Here is a 23,062-nt window from a genome sequence, read left to right as displayed (position 1 = left end):
TTTTATCTATTGTATTTTCCCTGGGCTGAGACTGAAATAGGTGCAATGGGATTGGTGCTCTATCCCAGTCAACAAATTCAAAATAAATAAACAAACATTGCTTGTAATTTACATAGGTCATGTTGGATGAACAGGTATGTATCAGAGAATCCCCTTTACATGGAATAAACAACCTGGACCGATTGATGGGAAATCAGACATTCATCCCTGGTTTGACATCTATATGTCTGATGGACATAATCAGCTGTTAAACCATACCCTAACATACACCCTTAAAATAATATCGGACGCAATAATTCATGGGATACATTTAGGTTGCATGGCTAGGCTTATAAAAGCACCAGTGGTCATTAGTGTAGTATATACCTATAAACCTATGAATGTCATATGTGAGGATAAATATTTCTGTGGGAAAACTTATTCCTGGAAAAATGCCCTACAGCAAATAATTGTAAAGCATCAAGTATAATTGTCTGCTCTACATTGTTAAGTGCATTCCCGTTGTCTTGTATACTTTCTTTCAGAATTTCTACCTTATTAACTCCTTCTACATCTGTTATGAGCATCCATGCTCTCCCCTTAAACTGAGGTAATACAGCTATACAATATAAATTGCAGCACTGATCAGAACCTCTTCATTCTGCATAGATACATATTTACTCTGTTCTTAGCAGTGTTTTTTGTAAATCAGTAGCTTTTTATTTTAAAGGTAGAAGCATCTTGTATAGCAGTTACCTATATGATAACTCACAGTTCTGTCTTCTCAATAGTGAGCACACCCACAGTGAGTACCTCCTGCTGGTGTGGGAGCTGTTGTCTACTATACTTCCCTGCATCCCCACTTCCCCATTCCATTTCATTTATGGGACTTGTTTTTCACAGAGAACTGCACATACTTCCCATCCCTCTTAAAGGCATACACACATAACTACAGACATTCTCCAGTCACATTTACTCAAATCTCTAATACTCTGGTCAGACTAAGCCAAATCTCCCTCTTTTTCCTCTCCTCCCACTGCATTCCAGTAGACTCTCCTGCTTCTTGTCTTATGCACCCACCCAACTTTATCCTGTCAGTACTACCCTCAATCTACACCCTAGTTTTAACAATTAGTTTTCCTCTTACCTTCAAATTACCCCCTTCCAATTCCTCCCCAGTTCTAACATCTGTATTTTTACTCTTCGCATTCGTTCCTCTCCATCTGCTTTATTTTTTATTCCACATCTACAATGCTACTATTCCACACAATTGTATTATCATCCCTCACAACTGCTACCTACCTTTTAACTTATCAACACCTACCTCTATACACAGCTCTCCAATACACAACTCTCCATACCCACACCATTCATCTCCGGAACATTACACATCTTCACCTATTAATAGCTCCTAGTCTCTTCTCCTCTGCAACAGTCTACCTCTTTAAAAATTAAGTATTAGCAACATAATCAACACGCTTGCCCCTAGACCACTGCTGAAATTCAAACACTCTTATAGATAATCCCTGCTGTCTTGACTTGAAAACGTAGTGACATTAATCTTAATCCAGGTCCTGCAGCCACTCAACAAAATAAGTCTGCCACATCACAAATAGTCATTCCTTAAAGACGAATGGTCCCCACCTATGTACAGCTAACCTTAAAAGTATTACTGATATGCATGCCTGTTTAGCCTACTATACTCCAGACATAATAGTGGTCACAAAAGCATGTCTTAAACAAATGAAAGATAAAATTTTACCAAACTGATATCACAACTTAAGACTAGACATAACTCTTAAAAAAGGTGGTGGGGTGGCCATCATCTACAATACTTTAAACCTTTCTATGTCTCATATAAGCCCACATCCATGTTTCACTACTCAAGTAATTATAGCATCCTTGCAAATTAATGTTCATAAAAAGCCTCTGCATTACAGGAGATTATTTGCTCCAAAAAATAATATAATTACTGCTGAAAAACTTTTCTCTATGGCATCAAGCAACATCTCACCTTAGACAATCATTTTATGTGACCTGAATATTGACTGGCAAACTACTTACAATAACAGATATTTTAATGTCATTAATCTATATGATGTCACTCAGCTTATTTCAACTCCTACAAGGTACAGCAAAAACTCTGGTAGATAACTCTAACCTTAAATTGGATTTTCTCTAACGTCTTAAATGAAACTCCTACAAGGTACAGCAAAAACTCTGGTAGATCTTCTAACCTAAAATTGGATTTTCTCTAATGTCTTAATTGAAACTCCTACAAGGTACAGCAAAAACTCTAGTAGATCTTCTACCTTAAACTGGATTCTCTCTAATGCCTTAAATTAAATCCTTTCAATGGGTGCCTTACGTGATACCTTTTGTGTTCATCTAACCAAAAACAGCATTGGTACAATCTTGTTTGTAACCTCTTCTCCTTTAAGGACAAATTCATCATAGCACTAAAATAAGTCAACTGACAGGCTCTTCATACTCTTCCACTTGATGAATCGGTAACTGTTTAACTCAATTTTCCTTAATATACTAAATGAGTTAGCTCCAATAAGAACCAAAAGAATCAAATCAAAGTCAGCTCTCAAAAAATAATAAATTGGTCATAAATGACAGAAAGACATAGCCTGGAAAAAAAAATGGAAGCAAATTAAGCCATAGTTGCAAATCAATACTATAAATGTCTCAGAAACTCCACTAAAAATGAAATCAAAATTGATTAAAAAAAATACTACATTAATATACAGGCAGCAAATTGTAACAACCCAGAGTTTTTTGGACTACAATCAACCAGCTGTTAAAACCCGATACACCAACACAACCCACACCTACTTAATTTAATCAAATTGACAACATAGCCAGTGAATTCAATATCCACTTCATCCAAACAATAAACTCTTATTCTACCATCATCACAGCCAGACACAGGTTCCTATCCTCCCTTGAAAGCTCCCCAAAACACTTGCACTCAAACCAGAAGACTATTAATAACCTTAAAACCTACTACTCTTGCCCCTGATAACATATATGAGTACTTAAAAACTGCTGCCTATCTTTATCCTTGTAATCAACAGCTCCAGTCACTGAAAGCTGTCTCTCAACTTGATGGAAAAGGTGCTGCATTCTTCCCCTCTATAAAGGTGAAAACTCTAATGAGCTCTCAAATTTCAAGTTTATAGCTATTACTATCTTCACTCAAAAATTCTGGAAAAGTATATCCAGTCTCAACTCCTCAAATTTCTCACTGACAACTGCTTCCCTTCCTCTACACAACATGGTTTCTGTCATTTTCTTAGTACATGTCCAAATCTCCTTAGTCTTATAAAAAGAAGTTATGTTCTTACCATAACGTTCCATGTAGAGTGTTCATCTCACCTTTGTTCTTACACACGGGTTCGGAGCCGATCCTCGGCTCCAAGTCGGCCACATAGCAAAGCTCTGCATCTTAGAGAAGCTCGAGACCAGGCTATATCCCACAATCCTCCCTGCCATTACTCAGATCTAGTTTGCAGGCAAACCAGACTAACGATAAACCTGAGGTGCTAAGGCTACATACTGCTACAAAAAGTCAGAGACACCATCTCACTGACAAATAAACTAAAGGGTAACGAATATACCCTATGAGGTAAGAGGTAATATATACCCGGAAGAGGTAAAGACATGTGGACCAGACTCTAGTCCTACTCGTTCTTCCAAACACGTGCGGGAGGGAAGGGGGGGAATGTAAGAACAAAGGCGAGATGAACACTCCACATGGAACGTTATGGTAAGAACATAAATTCTTTATGTGAGTGTGTTCAATCTCACCATTTGTTCTTACACACGGGTAGCATCCCTAGCTCCGTCACCTTGAGTGACTCATGGAAGAACGTTCCTGAGCACAGTGGAACCAAAAGATGTCCTGTCTTTGGAGGCTTTGTCAACCCTATAATGAGCGATGAAAGTATGTGGTTAGACCACGTGGCTGCTGCACAAATCGTGTCCAAAGGCAGGCAAGCTGCATGAGCCAAGGAAGTGGAAACGGATCTAGTAGAATGGCCCTTAGGTTTGGTGGGCAAGGCCTGATTTGACTTAGAATACACAAGGCTATACAATCAGTAAGCCATTTAGAAAGCGTACGTTTTATAACTGCTATGCCCTTTTTATTGTCTGCAAATGCAACAAAAAGTTGATCTGTTTTTCTGTAATCTTTAGTCCTGTCCAAATAAAATCTTAGCTGTCTGTGGACATCTAACTTGTGCAACATATATTCCAACTTGCTGGTATGGTTTTTGAAGAAAGTAGGGAGTTAAATGGACTGATTAATATTTATGACAGAACATACCTTAGGAAGGAAAGACGGATTTGTTCGTAAGGAAACTCTATCTGGGTGGAAAATGAAGTAAGGTGGTTTAATTGACAGTGCTTGCAGCTCTGACACTCTACGAGCTGAAGTAACCGCTACAAGAAAAAGAGTCTTCCATGACAAAAACTTCAGGAGGCAAGAAGAGGCTGGTTCGATGGGTGGCAACATTAGTTGTGACAACAACAAATTTAAATTCCATGGGAATAAAGGGTCTCTGACGGGCGGTCGAAGATGGAAGGAACCTTTCATAAAAGCCTTACAAAGCCTGTGGGACATAATAGAAGAACCGTCCTCACCAACATGGAAGTTGGATATGGCCGCCATCTGTACTCAGTGTGGAAGTAGAGGCTCCTTCGTGGAAAAGGATGGATAGAAATTCTAGAACTTTATGTAAAGGAGCAACCAGGGGGTCCAAGTGTTGACTAGATGCCCAGTACACAAAGTGTTTCCATTTACTCTTGTAGAGTTTTGTAGTGGAAGCCTTATGAGAGGCAACCAAAATGCGTTGAACTGCCGGAGAAAGTAGATCAGACCTGGCTAGGCGGGGAAGTGGAGCAGCCAAGCTGCTAGATTGAGGGATAGAAGAGACAGGTGAGGAACTCCCGACGAATGTGTCAGTAGATCTGGTACTGGGTCCAGGATCCACGGTTCCTCTGTTTGATGGGCTCGAAGAAAGGGGAACCATATCTGTCGAGGCCAGAATGGGGCTATGAGTATAAGTGTCCTTTCCAGGTTCATGGCTTTCTGAAGAAATTTGGGAATCAAGGGGATAGGTGGAAATGCATATAGGAGACCCGGGGGCCAATCGTGTATCAGTGCATCCCTGGGGACATCCCCTGGAGGCGGTGGAAGGGCAAAATAGCTTCTGCATTTGGTATTCATCGGGGAGGCGAATAGATCGCAGCAAGGCTGGCCCCATTTGCGGAAAATTCTTTCTGCCACCTGTAGTTTGAGGGACCACTCGTGAGGTAACAGGATGGCTCTGCTCAACCTGTCCGCAATGACGTTGGATGACCCCGGGATGTGCGTTGCTATCAGAAAGCGACCTGTGGACTCTGCCCATTGCCAAATTCTCATGGCCTCTCTGCATAATGGGTAAGATCTGGTTCCCCCTTGTTTGTTTATGTACCAGACTACAGACATGTTGTCTGTCTGAACTGCTACTGTTCCTAGAGGTAGGAGGGTTTGAAAGTGTTACAACGCCGAGAACACCACCCTCATTTCCAGAACATTTATGTGCAGGTTGTACTCCATGTTGGACTATTCCCCTTGGACTGTTCTTCCCTGAAAAAGTCCCCCCCACCCTATCAGAGAAGCGTCCATGGTTATAGTGGCCATCGGATTCAGTAGAACAAATGGACGACCCATAGTGAGATCCTGACTGGACACCCACCATGAGAGGTCTCACTTGCAAGAATCTGTTATCAGAATCTCGTGCGTTAGGGGTAACTGCTGGAACGACCACTGCGTGAACAGCATCCATTGGAGGAGCCTCATGTGCAATCTCCCCATGGGAACTGCAATCAGGGATGCTGCCATGAGTCCCAAAACCTTCAACACTAATTTGGCCGGGGTTTTCCTGCATTGCAGTAGAAGAACCTGTTCCTTGAGGGATGAAGCCCTTACTTGAGGGAGCTTTACCAATGTTAAGCGCGTATCTAGGTCTGCTCCGATGAATGAAATATGCTGTGAGGGCAGTAAGGCAGATTTTTCGAAGTTTATGGAAATCCCTAGGTGGGAACAAAGGTTGACTGTATAGTATCTGGCTTGTATGAGGCGACGCTCGGTGGTGGCGGTGAGGAGCCAGTCGTCCAGATAGGGGAACACCCGGAATCCTAGACATCTCAAGTGAGACGCTACCACTGCCATTCATTTGGTGAATACCCTGGGGGCTGAGGTGAGCCCAAAGGGAAGGGCTCGAAATTGAAAATGACTGGCTCCCAGCCGGAAGCGCTGGTGATCTCTGGACAGTCTGGCCATCTTGATGTGGTAGTACACGTCTTTGAGATCTTTCGAGCACATCCAGTTGTCCTTCTGCAAAAATGGAAGGATCGATTGAAGCGTGACCATCCGGAACTTTTCCTTCTTCATGAAGGTATTAAGATTGCTGAGATCCAAAATGGGTCTCCAGTCCCCTGTCTTTTTTGGAACTAAAAAGAACCTTGAGTAAGTTCCGGATCCTTTTTAGTCCACCGGGACTGGCTGAATGACTCTTCTTTTGAGCAGCTTTGAAATTTCTATTGCTGCTGGGCCTCGCTGATGGGGTGGCACATCTGGAGACCTTCTTTGTTGGGGGTGGAGTTGATATAAAGAGGATTTTGTATCCTCTGGTTACAATGCTTTTTACCCAGGGGTCTGAGGTGAGAGTTAAAGCCAAGCGACCCCTGACTGCCTCCAGAGCAGGACAGTCGGGCCCCCATTCAGGAGTGCCGGAAAGGCTTACCAGGGATAGTATATCCCTGTCGCCTTGGTTCTGCAGACCCCCTCTGCCGCCGGGGCGACGTCTTCCATGTCTGCCCCCCCCTCTGCCTCTGGGGGGGAGGGTTCACTCTGTGTGGCCTGGAAAGATCCCCGAGTTCTACGGAACCACATTTTTCCACCTCGTTGCCCTTTGGGGTACGGTCTAGATGGAACGGAAAAACGGACTCCGACAGCAGACAGTCTTTCCTTCCTGCTCACACCGAGTTAGTCTCTTTCACTTTGGGCCCAAAAAGAGTGGCACCATCAAAGGGGGCGTTGGCGAAGGAAGACTTGAAGGCTTCCACAAATGAGCACAGCCACATCCAGGATTGTCTTCGTAGAGCAATCGCTGAAGCTGCAGCTCTACTCGACCCTTCAGCCGCATACGAGATGAGCCTCATGGACGAGTTCACTACGGAGGTAAGGGTGTTAAGCTGTGCTGTTACCTTATCTGAAACAGCAGCATCTGTGTTACCCTGGAGGGTATCTCCCAGCTCCTTGATGAGATCCCTCTGTAGACGTGTAAAATGTGTCAAATAGTTTAGCGAACGCATGGAAAAAGTCGCTGAACTAAAAATGCGCTTCCCGTATCTGTCCATAGTCCTAGAATCCTTATTAGGAGGATGAACAGAAGAGGAAGACTCTGACATCTCCTTTTTAGTGGCTGCAGCCACCACCATAGCATCAACCGGGACTCCTTTGGTGAGATAAGTCCTGTCCTGGGGAGCGGTAATAAATTTGCTTGGTTTTCGAGGGACCGGTTCCACTGTGTCCGGTGTCTCCCACGCCCTTCGAGCAATCAAATCCATTAACTCATCGAAGGGTGGAGTAACCCAGGAGGTAGAAGGTTGAGCACCAAATGCCTTCAGCAACACCAACTCGTCCTCAGTGGGGGCTAGGGACTGCCAATCACCCCTCTGTTTTAATATCTCCAAGATGTCTGCAAATGAGACATCCTCGGAGGGGGATTTTGGGGACCCCTCTGACTCATCCAAGTCAGTGTCAGAAGTTAGAGATTCCTGTGGGGAATCTAAGTGCCTCCTCTTGCACAATCTTTTCCTCGGAACCTCATCGGAGGAGGATTCCGGTGAGGCCTCCGAGGAACAGGGGGCATCCTCTGGGGATGGCTGAGACAATGGTGCTCCACGCTTTGGATGTGTCATGGGAACAGAAACAGAGAGCGACTCCTTAAGGGAGGGAGAAGATGTGTCCGATGAAGTGGTTGTCTGTGTAGACAAAACCTTCCTCATAAGGTCAAAACCCCCTGAACCTCGGGTCAAGGACTCCCCCGGTTCGGAAGAACATGGAAGAATCAGAGACAAGGGGCCCATGGGTCTCGACCCCGAGGACAGAGCCGAGCCAATCTGCGCCGAGGCCCCGAGAGGTAGAGTCGGCAGTGAAAGGTCGGTACGACTCTCGGTCCCGGAACCAAGGAGAGATAGTCGACTCCGCGACTCACCTATAGGTTCCGATGGAGTCGAGGTAAATGGTGTCGATCGTGCAATGGACAGTTTCAGCACCGAGGGCTCCACTATCATCGGCTCATCCTCTTCTGGCTCCGAAGACTGGATGGGTCTTCGAAGGAGGACCTGTTGGAGATAAGGGAAGGCCTTCTAGTTTCGACACCAATTGGGAGGAAACTGCAATCAATTTGGAAAGGGCCGTGTTCTCCATAAGTTTCTGCACGACATGATCCACATCAGTATCGTATAATGGTCTGGAAGATCGGGTCGAAGGGGCCGAAGATGGCACCGACTGAAGAATAGAAGGTTGCGGTAGTTCCGACACCGGTTCCAAGACCTGGGGCTCAGTGAGAGATAAACGTTCGACGCTCGGCCCCGAAGTCTGTGGAACTGGCGAACGAACTTTAGAAGATGTACTCTGAGCAGATGACATGGGTTCCGACATCTTCGACCCCTTCGAGGACTTAGAAGCCTGGTCAGACTTGTCCAAGGCCTCCTGAAAAGCAGGCTTAAGAAGTCCCCTGTCTATAAGTTTCCTGCGTCTATCTGTCATGACCCTCCCACTGAAGGAATGGCAAATAGAGCAATCCTGTTGCAAGTGGAGAGGGCCAAGACAGTAGACGCAGGAAGTGTGGTTGTCAGTGATGGACACACTGACACCTTTTAAAACCAGACTTGGCTTTTTCAGACATAACAGTAAACTCACTGTAAAAAAAAAAAAAAAAAAAGAGAGAATTTAACACTAGCTAATATTAAGGGAAAAAAATAAAGCTATAGGTTATAGAAGGGTAGGCCCCAAAAGGGAAACCTATAAAAACACTAACTACAATACACACACACACACTATAGTATCAGAAAATAAAATATCAAAAACTATAGAACTATAGAAGTATAAGAACTTTTGACAAAAAAGACTATCTTATCTGTCTAACAACAGTTTTCTCTGGTCCGAGCTCTCTGAACGATGTGACCCGTTGCAGCGGCAAACTAGATCTGGGTAATGGCAGGGAGGATTGTGGGATATAGCCTGGTCTCGAGCTTCTCTAAGATGCAGAACTTTGCTATGCAGCCGACTCGGAGCCGAGGATCAGCTCCGAACCCGTGTGTAAGAACAAACGGCGAGATTGAACACTCTCATCATCTGTTATCCAATACTGAAACTCTGGGAACTTCATCTCAGCACTTTTCCTAGATTTATTTAAATCTTTCAATGTGGTACCTTATGAGAAATGGCTTCAAAAACTAGCTTGCCTAGGAATACATGAAACGTCACGATCTTAGTTCTCTAGCTACCTCTCAAATTGGCAATAGACAGCAAAATGACATCTCCTCTTTCCTTTCCATAATAGGGGGTATCCCTCAAAGATCTACTGTAGGTCCCATATTCTTAAATATATTCATTAATGATCACCACCTAGCTTCTAAACAAGCCACTATCATACAAGTATGCAGGCAACTCTCTAAAACCCAGCCAAAAATACTTGAAAAATGATTCACAAACAATTGCTAAACTACTTCCTCTGGGAAGAACTCCTATCCCCCACACAACATGGCTTCCGTTCCTCCCATAGTACTAACACTGCACTTCTAACCTATTTAGATACTGTCAATAAAGCTAGATATAATGGCAAACTAGTCTCCTCCTTATTTCTAGACTTGTCTAAAGCATTTGACACAGTTTGCTACAGAAAACTTCTGCTTCAAATGTCCTGATTAGGTCTCTCTCAGCCCACCATTCTATGGTTTTAAATGGTTCCAGTACATACCAGACAGTAAAATGGCACTCCACTCTCTCACCGTTAACTCCCAGTCACTACTGGCTTGACTCTATCCATGATCCCCTTCTCTTTAACATTCTCACCAACACCCTCCACTCATCCACAAATCAGACCTCCCTAATACAGTACGCAGATGCAGATGACTCGCACTCATTTGCTCACCTGACAACATGGCTCACTTTCAAAAAATTACTCAGGAAGCTTTAACAGCCACTGAAAGATGGCTTTATAATTCACAACTCATGCTTAACCCTAAAAAAATGAAAAAAGAAGTTATGTACTCACCATAACGTTCCATCTGAGTAGGTACTTCATTTGTCTGCAACCTGTGGGTATTGGATCCGACCTCGGATCCGAACCGGCAGCTTTCCAAGCTCCAAGATCTGAGCTCCTAGCTCCTCCCCCTACCCATAATCCCCTGCTACCAACCATATTACCTCATATCGGTGTTTTTGCCTCACCAAACCTGATAACACAAAATCAACTCTAAAGGTGATCAGGAAATCCCGAAAGGTTCGGGGGACGGCAGGGGGGGGGGTCGGTTGCAGACAAATGAAGTACCTACTCAGATGGAACATTATGGTGAATACATAACTTCTTTATCTGAAGTAGTTACTTCATTTGGTCTGCAACCTGTGGGACAGAGTCCCCAGCTACCTTATAAGAACCTGGGTGGTCCTTACGGAAGGATATTCCGAAGCACCATGAGCCAAAGAAGCCCTACTCCTCGAAATCACATCTAGTTTGTAATGAGAAATGAACGTATGAGAAGAGGACCAAGTAGCTGCTGAACATATGTCGTCCACTGGAACCCTAGACCAAAAATCTGTTGAGGTGGCTACAGATCTTGTAGAATGAGCACGGATACCAACCGGGGCTGGCATGCCAGACGATATGTACCCCTGAATAATACACTGACAGATCCAATTTGCTACAGTCACTTTGGAAATGGCTTTGCCCATGGCTGATTTTGCATGAGACACAAACAACTGGTCCGACTTGCGAAACTCTCTAGTCCTGTGCAAGTAGAAACGCAGCTGTCTGTGCACATCCAATTTGCGCAACGTGTATTCTCCTTTGTTCTGAAATCTTGGAAAAAACACTGGTAGATTTATCGATTGATTTATATTTGCTTCTGAAGCAACCTTAGCCAAGAAAGACGGGTTAGTCCTGAGGGACACTCTATCTTTGTGAAAGATAAGGTAAGGAGGTTTCATACACAAAGCTTGCAGTTCTGAAACCCTTTAGGCCGAAGTAATAGCCACTAAGAAGGCCGTTTTCCATGACAAGAACTTCAACGGAACTGAGGCCACTGGTTCGAAAGGTGGACTCGTCAAGGCTTGCAAGACTAGAGTGAGATTCCATGGGGGAACCACAGACTTTACAGGTGGGTTTAAAAGACAGATGCCTCGTAAGAAGGTTTTGCACAACTTTGTAGATGCTAAGGAACCTATGCCGTCACCCACATGAAAATGGGAGATTGCCACCAACTGCACCTTAACCATAGAAGCACTTGCTCCCTGCTGAAAAATCAACGAGAGGAAGTCCAGAATGGTCGGAATAGGGACAGTAAAAGGGTCCAAGCCCTTGTCTTTGGCCCAAATGGAAAATCGTTTCCATTTACTGTTGTAAAGTTTTCTGGTAGACGGCTTATGAGCCGCAACCAGAATGGCCTTAACGGGAGATGAGATACCGGGAGTCCTAGCCATTATTGGAACTGGATCAGCCAAGCTGCAAGCTTGAGGTTGACCAGGTTCGGGGTTGGGCAACCCGCGGGATGCAAGATCAGGTCTGGACTGGGATCCAGAATCCATGGAGGAGCCACACTGTGAGACTGCAGAAAAGGGAACCAGATCTGTTGAGGCCAGAATGGGACTATGAGGATAACTCTGCTCCCCAACCGACAGGCTTTCTGAATGAATTTCATCATGAGCGGGAGGGGGGATAAGCATAGAGGAGCCCGGGAGGCCAAGCATGGACTAGAGTGTCTCTGGGGGTCTCCCCTCTGGGGGGAATTATTGCGAAGTACTCGCTGCATTTTGTGTTTAAAGGAGAAGCAAAAAGATCGCAGCGAGGCCGACCCCATTTGTGGAAGATCTGCTTCGCAACAGATGGATTCAGAGACCACTCGTACGGAGTGAGAAGCACCCGACTTAGCTTGTCTGCTAATACATTGGACCGTCCCGGAATGTGCGTCGCTACCAGAAAGCGGTTGGTGGAGATCGCCCATTCCCAAACTCTCATGGCCTCTCAATACAGGGGATAAGATCTGGTTCCTCCCTGTTTGCTTATATACCAGACTACTGACATGTTGTCTGTCTGGATCGCAGTAGTCCCCAGGGGAAGAAGGTCATGGAGAGCTTGCAATGCCAAAAGCACCACCCTCATCTCTAGGACATTGATATGCAATGCGGTCTCTAGGGAAGTCCACGTGCCTTGAACAGATCTGCCTGAACAATGCCCCCCCCACCCGAGGTGAGAAGCGTCCGTGGTCAAGGTGGCTTCGACCGGGGGGATCACAAAGGGCCTCCCTTCTCTGAGTTCCCGCGCATGTAACCACCAAAGAAGGGAGTCCCTGCAAACTCTGCTCAGCGGTATCGGCGTGTTTAAGGAGTGGAACGAGAGGGACCATTGGACTTGAAGGGTCCATTGTAATATTCGCATTCGCAGATGGGCATGAAGGGAGAGACCGATCGCTGCTGACATAGACGCCAGTGCTCTCAGGACTAACTCCGCTGGAGGAGCAGGACTCCTAAGAAGGGCTAACACCTGATACGACAAGCTGTTCAGTCTGACTGATGTTAGAGTAGCTCGGGAGATTCGAGTATCCAACCTGGCCCCTATGAATTCCAGGGCTTGAGTGGGGCACAGGCAGGACTTCTGCCAGTTCACTGAAATGCCTAGGTTGTGGGCTAGAGTCAGTGCGTAATCTCTCGCCACACATAGCTGATGCCTGTTGGTCGCGGTAAGGAGCCAGTCGTCTAGGTACGGGAAGACCTGAATGCCCTGAAGTCTCAGGTGGGCTGCAACCACTGCCATGACCTTGGTGAACACTCTGGGGGCTGAGGTGAGGCCGAATGGAAGAACCCTGAATTGATAATGGCTGGCTCCGAGCCGGAAGCGGAGAAACCTCCTGGATCGTCTGTCCATCAAGATGTGGTAGTACGCATCCTTGCTGTCTATGGAGCACATCCAGTCGTTCTCCCGCAGAAGGGGGAGAATTGATTGGAGAGTGACCATCCGGAACTTTTTCTTGGGTATGAACAGGTTCAGAGCGGAAAGGTCTAAGATGGGTCTGAGGTCCCCGGTTTTCTTTGGCACCAAAAAGAACCTTGAGTAATAACCCAATTCGGACTGATCTGGGGGGACGGGCTGGATGGCTCTTTTTCTTAGCAGCTTCAAAATCTCTGAAGCCACTGCCTCCCTCTGATCGGGTGGGACATCGGGGAGACGTCTGGTTTTGGGGGGAAGATTTAGGAATGGAATGGAATAACCCCTGGATATGATACTGAGCACCCATTGATCCGTTGTAAGGGACTCCCAGTTTGACAGGTGCTCTGTCAACTGCCCCCCGACTGCCTCCAGAGAGGGACAGTCGGGCAAGCCCTCAGGGCTGTTGCACGGGTCTGTCCGAGAAAGGTTCTCTAGACCTGAAATTACGCGGCCCCCCCTCTGCCTCTGGGCCGGCGTCCACCTTGTCCTCCTCTGCCTCTAGAGGACGAGTGGTCCGCAGCTGGATGGGATTGCTGAGACTTGCAGAACCATGGCTTCTTTTGTCCCCTCTGATTCCTGGAGAAGGATCTTTGGGGACTAGAGAAGCGGACTCCGACGGCAGACAGCGTCTTCCCGTCCTTTTCACTTTGGACCAGCGTATCGCGACCGGTCTTGCCGAAAAGAGCAGAACCGTCAAAGGGGGCCTTTGCTAAGGACGCCTTGAAGGGATCCGCAAAGTCGCAAAGACGGAGCCAGGCATGACGTCGTAAGATGACCCCTGCTCCGCTAGCTCTAGCAGCTCCCTCCGTAGCATGGGAGAGGAGCCGCATAGACGTATTAGAGATGGACTTCAGAGTGGCCATTCGCGTCGCAAACACATTCTTGTCTCCGACCGACATGGACTTGGGGGGGCTGCAGCGTATTCCTTGATCAAGTCTCACTGTAGCCTGATGGTATGTGCCATAGGTCACTGAAGCAAACATCCGCTTCCCAATCCGGTCCAATGCTCGAGATTCTTTATCTGGCGGGTGGACCAAAGAACTCTCCTGAGCGAGTTCTTTCTTGGTGGCCGCCACCACCAACATGGCATCAACAGGGGTTCCTTTGGCCCATGACTGTTTATCTGTGAGGGGACTGAGGACTTTATCTGGACGCCTAGGGATTGGCTCCACGGTGTCGGGCTCCTTCCATGCTCTGGTGGTAATTAAGTCCACCAGAGAGTTGGCCGGAGGGGACACCCGGGAGGTAGATGGGCCTGCCTCAAATGCCTCCACGAACACGGATTCATCAAGGGAAGGTTTTTGGGCAGACCACCCCCCCCCCTAATACGCAACATTTCCATGATGTCTCCAAAGGAGACATCTTCAGGGGGTGACCTTGAGGAACCCTCCCTATCATCAAAGTCCGTGTCAGTGGTAACGGACTCGGGGGAGTCCAGGTGCCTCCTTTTACACCGTTTCCGAGGAACCTCCTCGGTGGGGCTATCCGAAAAGGGCTCATCCATGGGTTGTTGTTCCTCTGCGGGAACTAGCTGGAGGGCTTGGGCAGGCTGTCCCGATGGTCGGATGATGGAAGACAGACCCTCATACAGTGGGGGTACGGGTGGATCAGAAGCCCGAACCGGGTACCTGGAGGACCTCGACAGTACCCTCTCCATTACCTCAAAAGCCGAAGGAGAACCGCCCTCGCCAGCCTCTGAGAGCAATCTCCTCGGCTCCGAGGAAGGGATCGGGTTCGGAGCCGATGCAGTCGGTGCCGAGAGAGAGGTGCACTCCGAAGCCAACAGCTCCGAAGACACAGCAACTCCCTCGGATCTGACGTTCAGCCCTCGGCCCCGAGAGCTCGGATCAGACAAGCTTGAGGGCATAGTCGGCGTTGAAGAGACCAGTGCTATCAGTGCCGACAAATCCCTGGGTCCGAAGGGGCCCGGATCCGATGACTCCGAGATCCGAAAACGAGTCGGAGAAGGAGTGATCGGGGCAAACATGGGGGCTGCACTCCCCCCAGAGGGGGGGAGGTAAGAGCACCCCCATCTGCAATTGGGTCTGCAAGAACAGACGCATCATCCGATCCATATCTGCTTCGGAGATGCTTCTAGTTGACCTGGAAGAGGTAGTCGAGGCGGGCCGGGAGGGCCGCCTCAATGACCTCGAGGGAGACTGATCCTCCTCCGGTGAGAAACTAGGCGAACAGAGCCGAGAGGAGGAGGATCTGGAGACCCTCAAAGGAGACTTAGCTGCTTTAGCTGGTGGAGCCAAGGGTTGAGATTCAGCCCGCCTTTTATGGGATCTATGTCCCTCCTTATCCTTGTGTCTCTTCTCTCTAACAAAAGAGGCACTAGTTTCCTCAGAGCTCAAACCCGAAGAGGGAGGTTGAGTCCCGGGTTGAGCTAAGGGAACAGAAGGCGCCGAGGCAGCCGGAGCCCGAACAGGAGAGGAAGAAGAAGCTGACTCCTGGGGGAGCTTTCCCTCCAGGATCAGCTTGTTCTTCCTATCCCGAAGTGCCTGGGGGTTAAAGGCCGCACAGATCTGGCAGGCCTGTGATAGATGGGCTGCCCCCAGGCACAAAACGCTCTGAGTGTGGCCATCAGCTGGGGAAAGCTTGTGGCCACACTCAGTACATTTAGAAAAAATGGCCTTAGGCCCTTCCGACATCCTAGCACTCACATACACACCCAAACGCTAAGAGGGGAGGGGGAGTGAATAAAGAAAAACTAACTAACTAAACCAAAACTAAACTAGCACAAAAGGGAATCGAAAAAGGGGCTAAGATCACACACACAAAGATTATAAACTCCAGAAAAAAGGTTATAAACCACCAACGATCTCACCCAGCCAGGAGCTCTTCAAAGGAAAATCTTATTCAGCCGCGGCAAAAAATGATCTGGGGTAATATGGTTGGTAGCAGGGGATTATGGGTAGGGGAGGAACTAGGAGCTCGGATCTTGGAAAGCTGCCGGGTCGGATCCGATACTCACAGGTTGCAGAGCAAATGAAGTAACTACTTCCGATCTACTACTTTTTCCACAAATCCCTCACTCATGAAAATTAAAGTCTTCTCTCTTGATAACACAACCATTTAAGTAATTTCTCATAGCAAATTATTAGGAATGATAATTTTAAATTCGACCTGCATATACAAAATTGCATAAGAAAAGCTCATCAAAAACTTTGGATGCTTTTTAGAGCCAGAAACTTTCTCACTGACACAACTAAAACTATACATGTCACTACATATCTCCTCCCCACACTTCTTTATGCTGTTCCCATCCTTACTAATCTTCAGGCATAAAAAAAAAATCAAAACTTGAACAATGCTACAAAGTTGTTAAATCTGCAGTAAATAACCCTTTCAAAAGGGTCTATATTACCATATCGCATGTGCAGAAGAGCAAACAAAAGATAATCGACCCCATGTAAGTTAAAGCTTACAACGTCGAAAATTCAGAACAGTGATTACTTTCCAATGGAAAACAATCGCTGTTCCAAAACAAAAAAACAAACAAAAAAAAAAAAACAGTAAAACATTAATTAATGTGGGGGACTGTGCCCCCTACTACTTAAATATACCAACTCCGAGATCGCACTACAGTGCCGAGAAGTAGCAAAAGTGACCAAATTCTTTCCCAGGGAAAGAATTCCCTGAAATGCCTCTTTGCTATTTTGCTTTTTCACGCTTTACTGTTTGACAAAGACGCATTCAACAACCTGCATCTGTGACGGTGTAATAGGGAACCTTTCAAAATCTACCACTGTATAGCACTAAAAAGCCTAAATTGGTTAGAAGTATCCCATCATCTAACATATACACAGCATCTTACCACCTATAAAATTATCCAGAATACATTTGCTTTGTCCAGCACCAATTAACATTCTTTACAACTATGTCCCATTCATATACTAAGAGTCAATGACCAAAAAACTACTTTCTGTCCAAAAACCTATCAAATCTGCCAGGCATTGTTTGTACTCATACCATGTTGGTAAGGTCTGGAACTCCTTACCTATATCCATCGACCTCCCTCCAAGCCTTTAAAACCATTCTGAAAGACCTTCTAGCCAAAAGCTGGCTCTGTTCTTACTCAACACCAGGATGAACTATATCCCTAAATGTAAATTTTGTCTCTGTTCTTACTCGACACCAGGATGAACTATATCCCTAAATGTAAACAAATACCTATCAAATTAAATAAAGAGCTTTCAGGGTTAGAAGTTGCTTGGTTACACAGCAAGAGTGGGACCACAAACTTTGCAGTTCTACGATAGCAAAAGTGTGAAAGTCCACTGTGATAGCAGAGAGGTTAAAAGCCAGAAGACCATATTAACAGTGACAGCAGATTCACAAAGGAAAAGCAACTGTACAAGGCAAGTGTGTGTGAGATGGCCAGCAGTACGCAATGTACACATGGGTATACAATGATGATAAGGCTATCCAAGGTTCCTATCCAGGTTATAAAAAACTGCACAAGAAAGCATGAAGTGTTATGATCCACCACTTCAACTGTTGTCTCATACATACAACTTATGCATACTGAATGTGGCTATGTGATGGCAGTTCAGTCACCAGAATATTGCTATTATTTTATTAGTACTTACAAGGATGGACTATTTTTAACACAAAGGGGTGTAAAAAATGTACTGCTGGTTCTGCATGAGACCATTATTTCTTCTACTTCCAGGCACAGTCAAGGCCTACTCTGCTATAGCCTTGCTACTTCTGTGGCTTTTTGGAAAAGGTTGAACTCTAAAACAGTACTAAAAGGCAGCAACTTGGTCAAATGTGCAAACCTTCACTAAACACTACAAACTATGTGCTTCCTCCAGGTCTAGAGTAGGATTTACGCCTACTCCCTTACTCTGTAAGCTATGGTATGCATCCCATACACGCTTAAGGATACTGCAGCAGTGATGTAATAATAAACAGATCTGATGAAGTCTATCTATTAGACGAAAGCGCTCATCTGTTGTGGTTGGAAGTAAAAAGAATCAATTTTATTACCAGTGTGGTGGTTTGGACTTTATTTCTTTACTACTTGGTTTGGTATCAGTTCTATTTTCCATTCTTTAAGGAACCAGGTTAGCTTTCTTACTAACAATGTGAAATGCATACATCCTGTTTTTTACATTTTTGCTAAGTCTGTAAGAGATCAGCTTTCTTGCTGACAGTGGAAAACGCATACATTCTTTGCTGATTTTGCAGGAAAACATGTCCAATAAGCAAATTCTTTATTTTCCAAGCCACAGTCATTTAGTATGGATGCTAATCACATATCGCTAAACTCTATTTCTACATTTAAGCAAGCTTTATTTTATAACTTATTTATTTTGCATATTTGTACTTTCAACCTTAATACCTTGTTGAACATGCTCTTACAATTCCCTCTTTTTATTTTAAAACATACTGAAAACACTTTATACTGATATGTATTTTTGATCAGATTATATAGAAAACACATTAGGAAACAAAACCTTTAGTCTTCTTTTGATACAAGTCAAAATGCAATTTTACACAGTTAACAATGATCTAACAACTCTTTCTTTTGCAGACCATTCTGTGAAAATATTTGATCAGTTATGGGCTGTGTCTGCTTTAGTTTTATTTTTAACTTGATTAATCTATTCTTTTGCAATCACATCATTTAATTTATGACTTAGAACTGTTCCTTTAACTCTTTGCAGTTGTTGAATTAACTATTTACTTTTATTAATCATTTTATACCACAAGATTAGAAACAGACTAATATCTATAACAGATAATTATGTGCTAATATAATGAGCACCATGTGTAAAAGGTTTATTTCAGAGTTATAACAGGAGTCAAATCAGTTACTGACAGAACCTCTAGTACATTTTGTTACAAAAGAATGTAATGAACATCTAAAAGACAGACACAATGAGTTCAGCAAGTTTAGACAAGTTATACAAACATTTTTTTCAAAAGTGCATAGGAGTTTTAGATTCAGCAGAACAAGTTACTGAAAAATGCCAGAAAGACTGTGCAACATTACAGGAGATTCTTAAACAGCAGTTACAGGATAAAGAAGATAAATTAGCTGAACTGATAGCGACCAACTTCCTGCATTCAACAGCTGAGCTTAAAAAAATTGCAAAAGAGTAGGAAACTACAGCTGATCAGTACAAAAGAGATATTTTATAAGATGCTTGTGTTTTAAAAATGGTTAAGCAAACATGGCAGGATCTGATGTATGGACAAATCATTCCTAAATGTTTTACTTTCATTCAATTAAAGCAAGATATTTATCGGTACAACAGTAAAGTAGAGCATATGACTACCATTCTCATAGCATAGTCAAAAGGTAAACAAAACCGTTCTAGTGCAAAACAGTAAAAATCTAAAGTCACAAGATTGATGTGCATGTATTTTATTTTCATGTAAAGTACATCTGTTAAAATGCACAAGAGAAAAGGCAGAGTACAGCAAATGTAAATCATGTAAATATAAACATGCGTTAGTTAAGCCAATATCTATTTTTTTACATTTTTTTATAATTGTATAACAACACCACAACAAACAGTTAAAGTTCTGATAGACAATTTTGAAAAAAAAAATAATAAAATCACATACGGTATTAGTCAAGCAGTCTTTGTAATATGAATGTCAGAGCAGTTAAAAAGGCTGAAATCCACGTTCAAAAATATGTAAGCTAATTGTAAGATGTTTATGTAGTATAAATGCATAGTTATGCAAATCACAAATACTTATTATTCTAAGTGTTTTATAACTGCATTTTACTATCAAATTGCAAGTGTATTAACAAATGATTAAAAGAAAAATGGTAAAAGGGTTAACTATAGTCTACAGAGTCTAAAATGTGAGCTCAGACCATCCCAGACTGGATAAATAGTTAAAGGAAATATTGAGCACATAAGGTAAAAAACAAGACTGATTGCCAGACAAGTGGATTGAATTTTTCTTAACATTGTTATTAAAACATAATTGCTAAATGTTCACATGCACCACTATTTGGTAATTGTAATAAAACATCACAATTGTGCATATATGTCACTGATAATCTGTTTGCAAGTAATATTAAAAGTAAAATAATTAGAAGTTATGTACGTACCATAACGTTCCATCTGAGTAGGTAAACTTCATTTGTCAGCAACCTATGGGTTATCGGATCCAAGCCGGCAGCTTCCAACAGCTAAGATCTGAGCTCCAAGCTCCTCCCCTTACCCGTAATCCCCTGCTATCCCTTCCTGACCTCAGATCAAGTTTGCTTATCCATAAACCATACAATACCAAGAACCACCTCTCTACTCTAACCTGGAAACAATCTGCCATGACAGCAGGAGTCCTTTGAACATCCATATAGGTTAGGGGGACTGTTGCTGACAAATGAAGTTTACCTACTCAGATGGAACGTTATGGTACGTACATAACTTCTAAATCTGAAGTAGTTAACTTCATTTGTCCATCAACCTATGGGACAGAGTCCCCAGCTACCTGATTCTTGGGAGGTCCTCATGGAAGGATGTTCTGGAGCACTGCAGAGCCAAAGGATGCTCTCACTCTGGAAACAATATCCAACTTGTAATGATTTATAAATGTATGAGATGAAGCCCAAGTGGCTGCTGAACAAATGTCATCCAACGACACCCTAGATCGAAAAGCCACAGAGGTAGAAATTGATCATGTAGAATGGGCATGAACCCCTTGAGGTGCAGGCCAGCCCGAACTCTCATATGCCAAAAGAATACATTGGGAAATCCATCTGGAAAATGTGACTTTTGATACAGGTTTTCCCAAAGAGGACTTAGCAAAGGATACAAAAAGCTGGTCTGATTTCCTGTGATCAGCTGTCCTGTGCAAACAGAATCTTAGTTGCTTATGTACGTCTAGAGAGTGCAACTTGTATTCACCTTTGTTCTGATAATTTGGGAAGAAGACTGGTAAATTAATAGATTGGTTGATATTAGATTCCGATGCAATTTTGGGCAGAAAGGAGGGGTTGGTCCTGAGTGAGACTATCTTTGTGGAAAATCAAATACGGTGGCTTGGCGCAAAGGGCTTGAAGCTCTGAGACCCTTCTGGCCGAAGTTATGGCAACAAGAAAAGCCGTCTTCCAAGATAAGTATTTCAGATCCACCGAAGTTGCAGGCTCAAAGGGAGGAGCTGTTAGAGACTGAAGTACAAGAGTTAAATCCCAAGGAGTGACTGCATCTTTTACCGGAGGTCTTAGTAAGAATAATTTGGACGAAGTCAAAGGGCTGAGATCACTGCCTACATGATAATAAGAGATTGCGGCCAACTGGACTTTGACCGTAGAAGAGCTAGCACCTTGGTCAAATAACCCTGACAGAAAATCTAGTACTGCTGGCAACGGAGCTGTAAAGGGATCTAAGTTCCGATACTCCGCCAAAATAGAGAAACGCTTCCATTTACTATTATAGATTCTTCTAGTAGATGGCTTGTGAGCGGCTACTAGCATAGCCTTGACAGGGGATGAGATACCGGGAGTCCTAGCTATCACTGGAACTGGATCAACCAAGCTGTGAGCTTGAGGTTACCCAGATTCGGGGTTGACAGTTCTGATGGGTGAGAGATCAGATCCAGGATGGGATCTAGAATCCATGGGGGATTCACTAGATGAGACCATAGATATGGGAACCAAGCTTGTCGAGGCCAGAATGGGGCAATGAGGATTATTCTGCTCCCAAACTGTCTGGCTTTCTGTAAAAACTTCAGCATCAGGGGCAGAGGAGGTTAAGCATAAAGTAGACTGGGTGGCCAAACATGCACCAGAGAGTCTCTGGGGGACTCCCTGGGTGGAGGAATTAGAGCGAAGTAGTCGTTGCACTTTGAGTTCGAAGGAGAGGCGAAAAGATCGCAACGAGGTTGACCCCATTTGGAGAAGATTTGCTTCGCTACTTTCAGATTGAGAGACTACTCGTACGGTGACAGGATGGATCGACTCAGTCTGTCTGCCAAAATGTTGGACCGTCCTGGAATGTGTGTCGCTATGAGAAAGCGGTTGGTGGACCTAGCCCATTCCCACACTCTCATGGCCTCCCAACAAAGTGGATAGGACCTGGTTCCCCCTTGTTTGTTGATATACCAGAAGACCGACATGTTGTCTGTCTGGATCGCAATTGTCCCCAAGGGAAGAAGGCTTTGAAGTGCTTGCAATGCCAAAAGCACCGCTCTCATCTCTAGGACATTGATATGCAATGAGGTCTCCAAATGGTTCCATGTGCCTTGGACGGTCCTGCCCAAGAAGTGACCCCCCCACCCAAGGCAAGAGGCGTCCGTGGTCACCATAGCTAGAGGAGGGGACACAGAGAAGGGGCACCCCTTCTGGAGGTCCGGGGACTGGAGCCACTATAAGAGGGCTTTCTTGCACACCCTGCTGAGAGGAACGGGGAAGCTCAGGGGATGTAGCAGCAAGGACCACTGGACTTGTAAGGTCTACTGAAGAACTCTCATGTTTAAGCGCACCATGGGTAGTAGGTTGATGGTTGCCGCCATCGAGCCTAGAGCCCTCAGGACCAATTCTGCAGGGGGAGCTGGGGACTGTAGAAGGGACAGTACATGGAGTTTCAGAGTTCGTAGCCAGTCCGGAGTCAAGAAGGCAAGAAGCTGGTTGGTGTTCAATCTGGCTCCGATGAAATCTAGGATTTGAGTTGGAAGAAGGGAAGATTTTCCGATGTTGATCGTGGTCCCCAACCGGGGAGCTAGATGAAGAAAATAATCCCTGGCAGTGCAAAGTAGATGCCTGGTGGGGGCAGTCAGGAGCCAGTCGTCCAGGTACGGAAAGACCTGAATTCCCTGGAGTCTCAGGTGGGCCGCTACAA

Source organism: Protopterus annectens, chromosome 4.part0 (genome assembly GCF_019279795.1).
Source record: "Protopterus annectens isolate FY-2018-M chromosome 4.part0, PAN1.0, whole genome shotgun sequence".
NCBI lineage: Eukaryota > Metazoa > Chordata > Ceratodontiformes > Protopteridae > Protopterus > Protopterus annectens.
Note: the sequence above shows the minus strand (reverse complement) of the source record.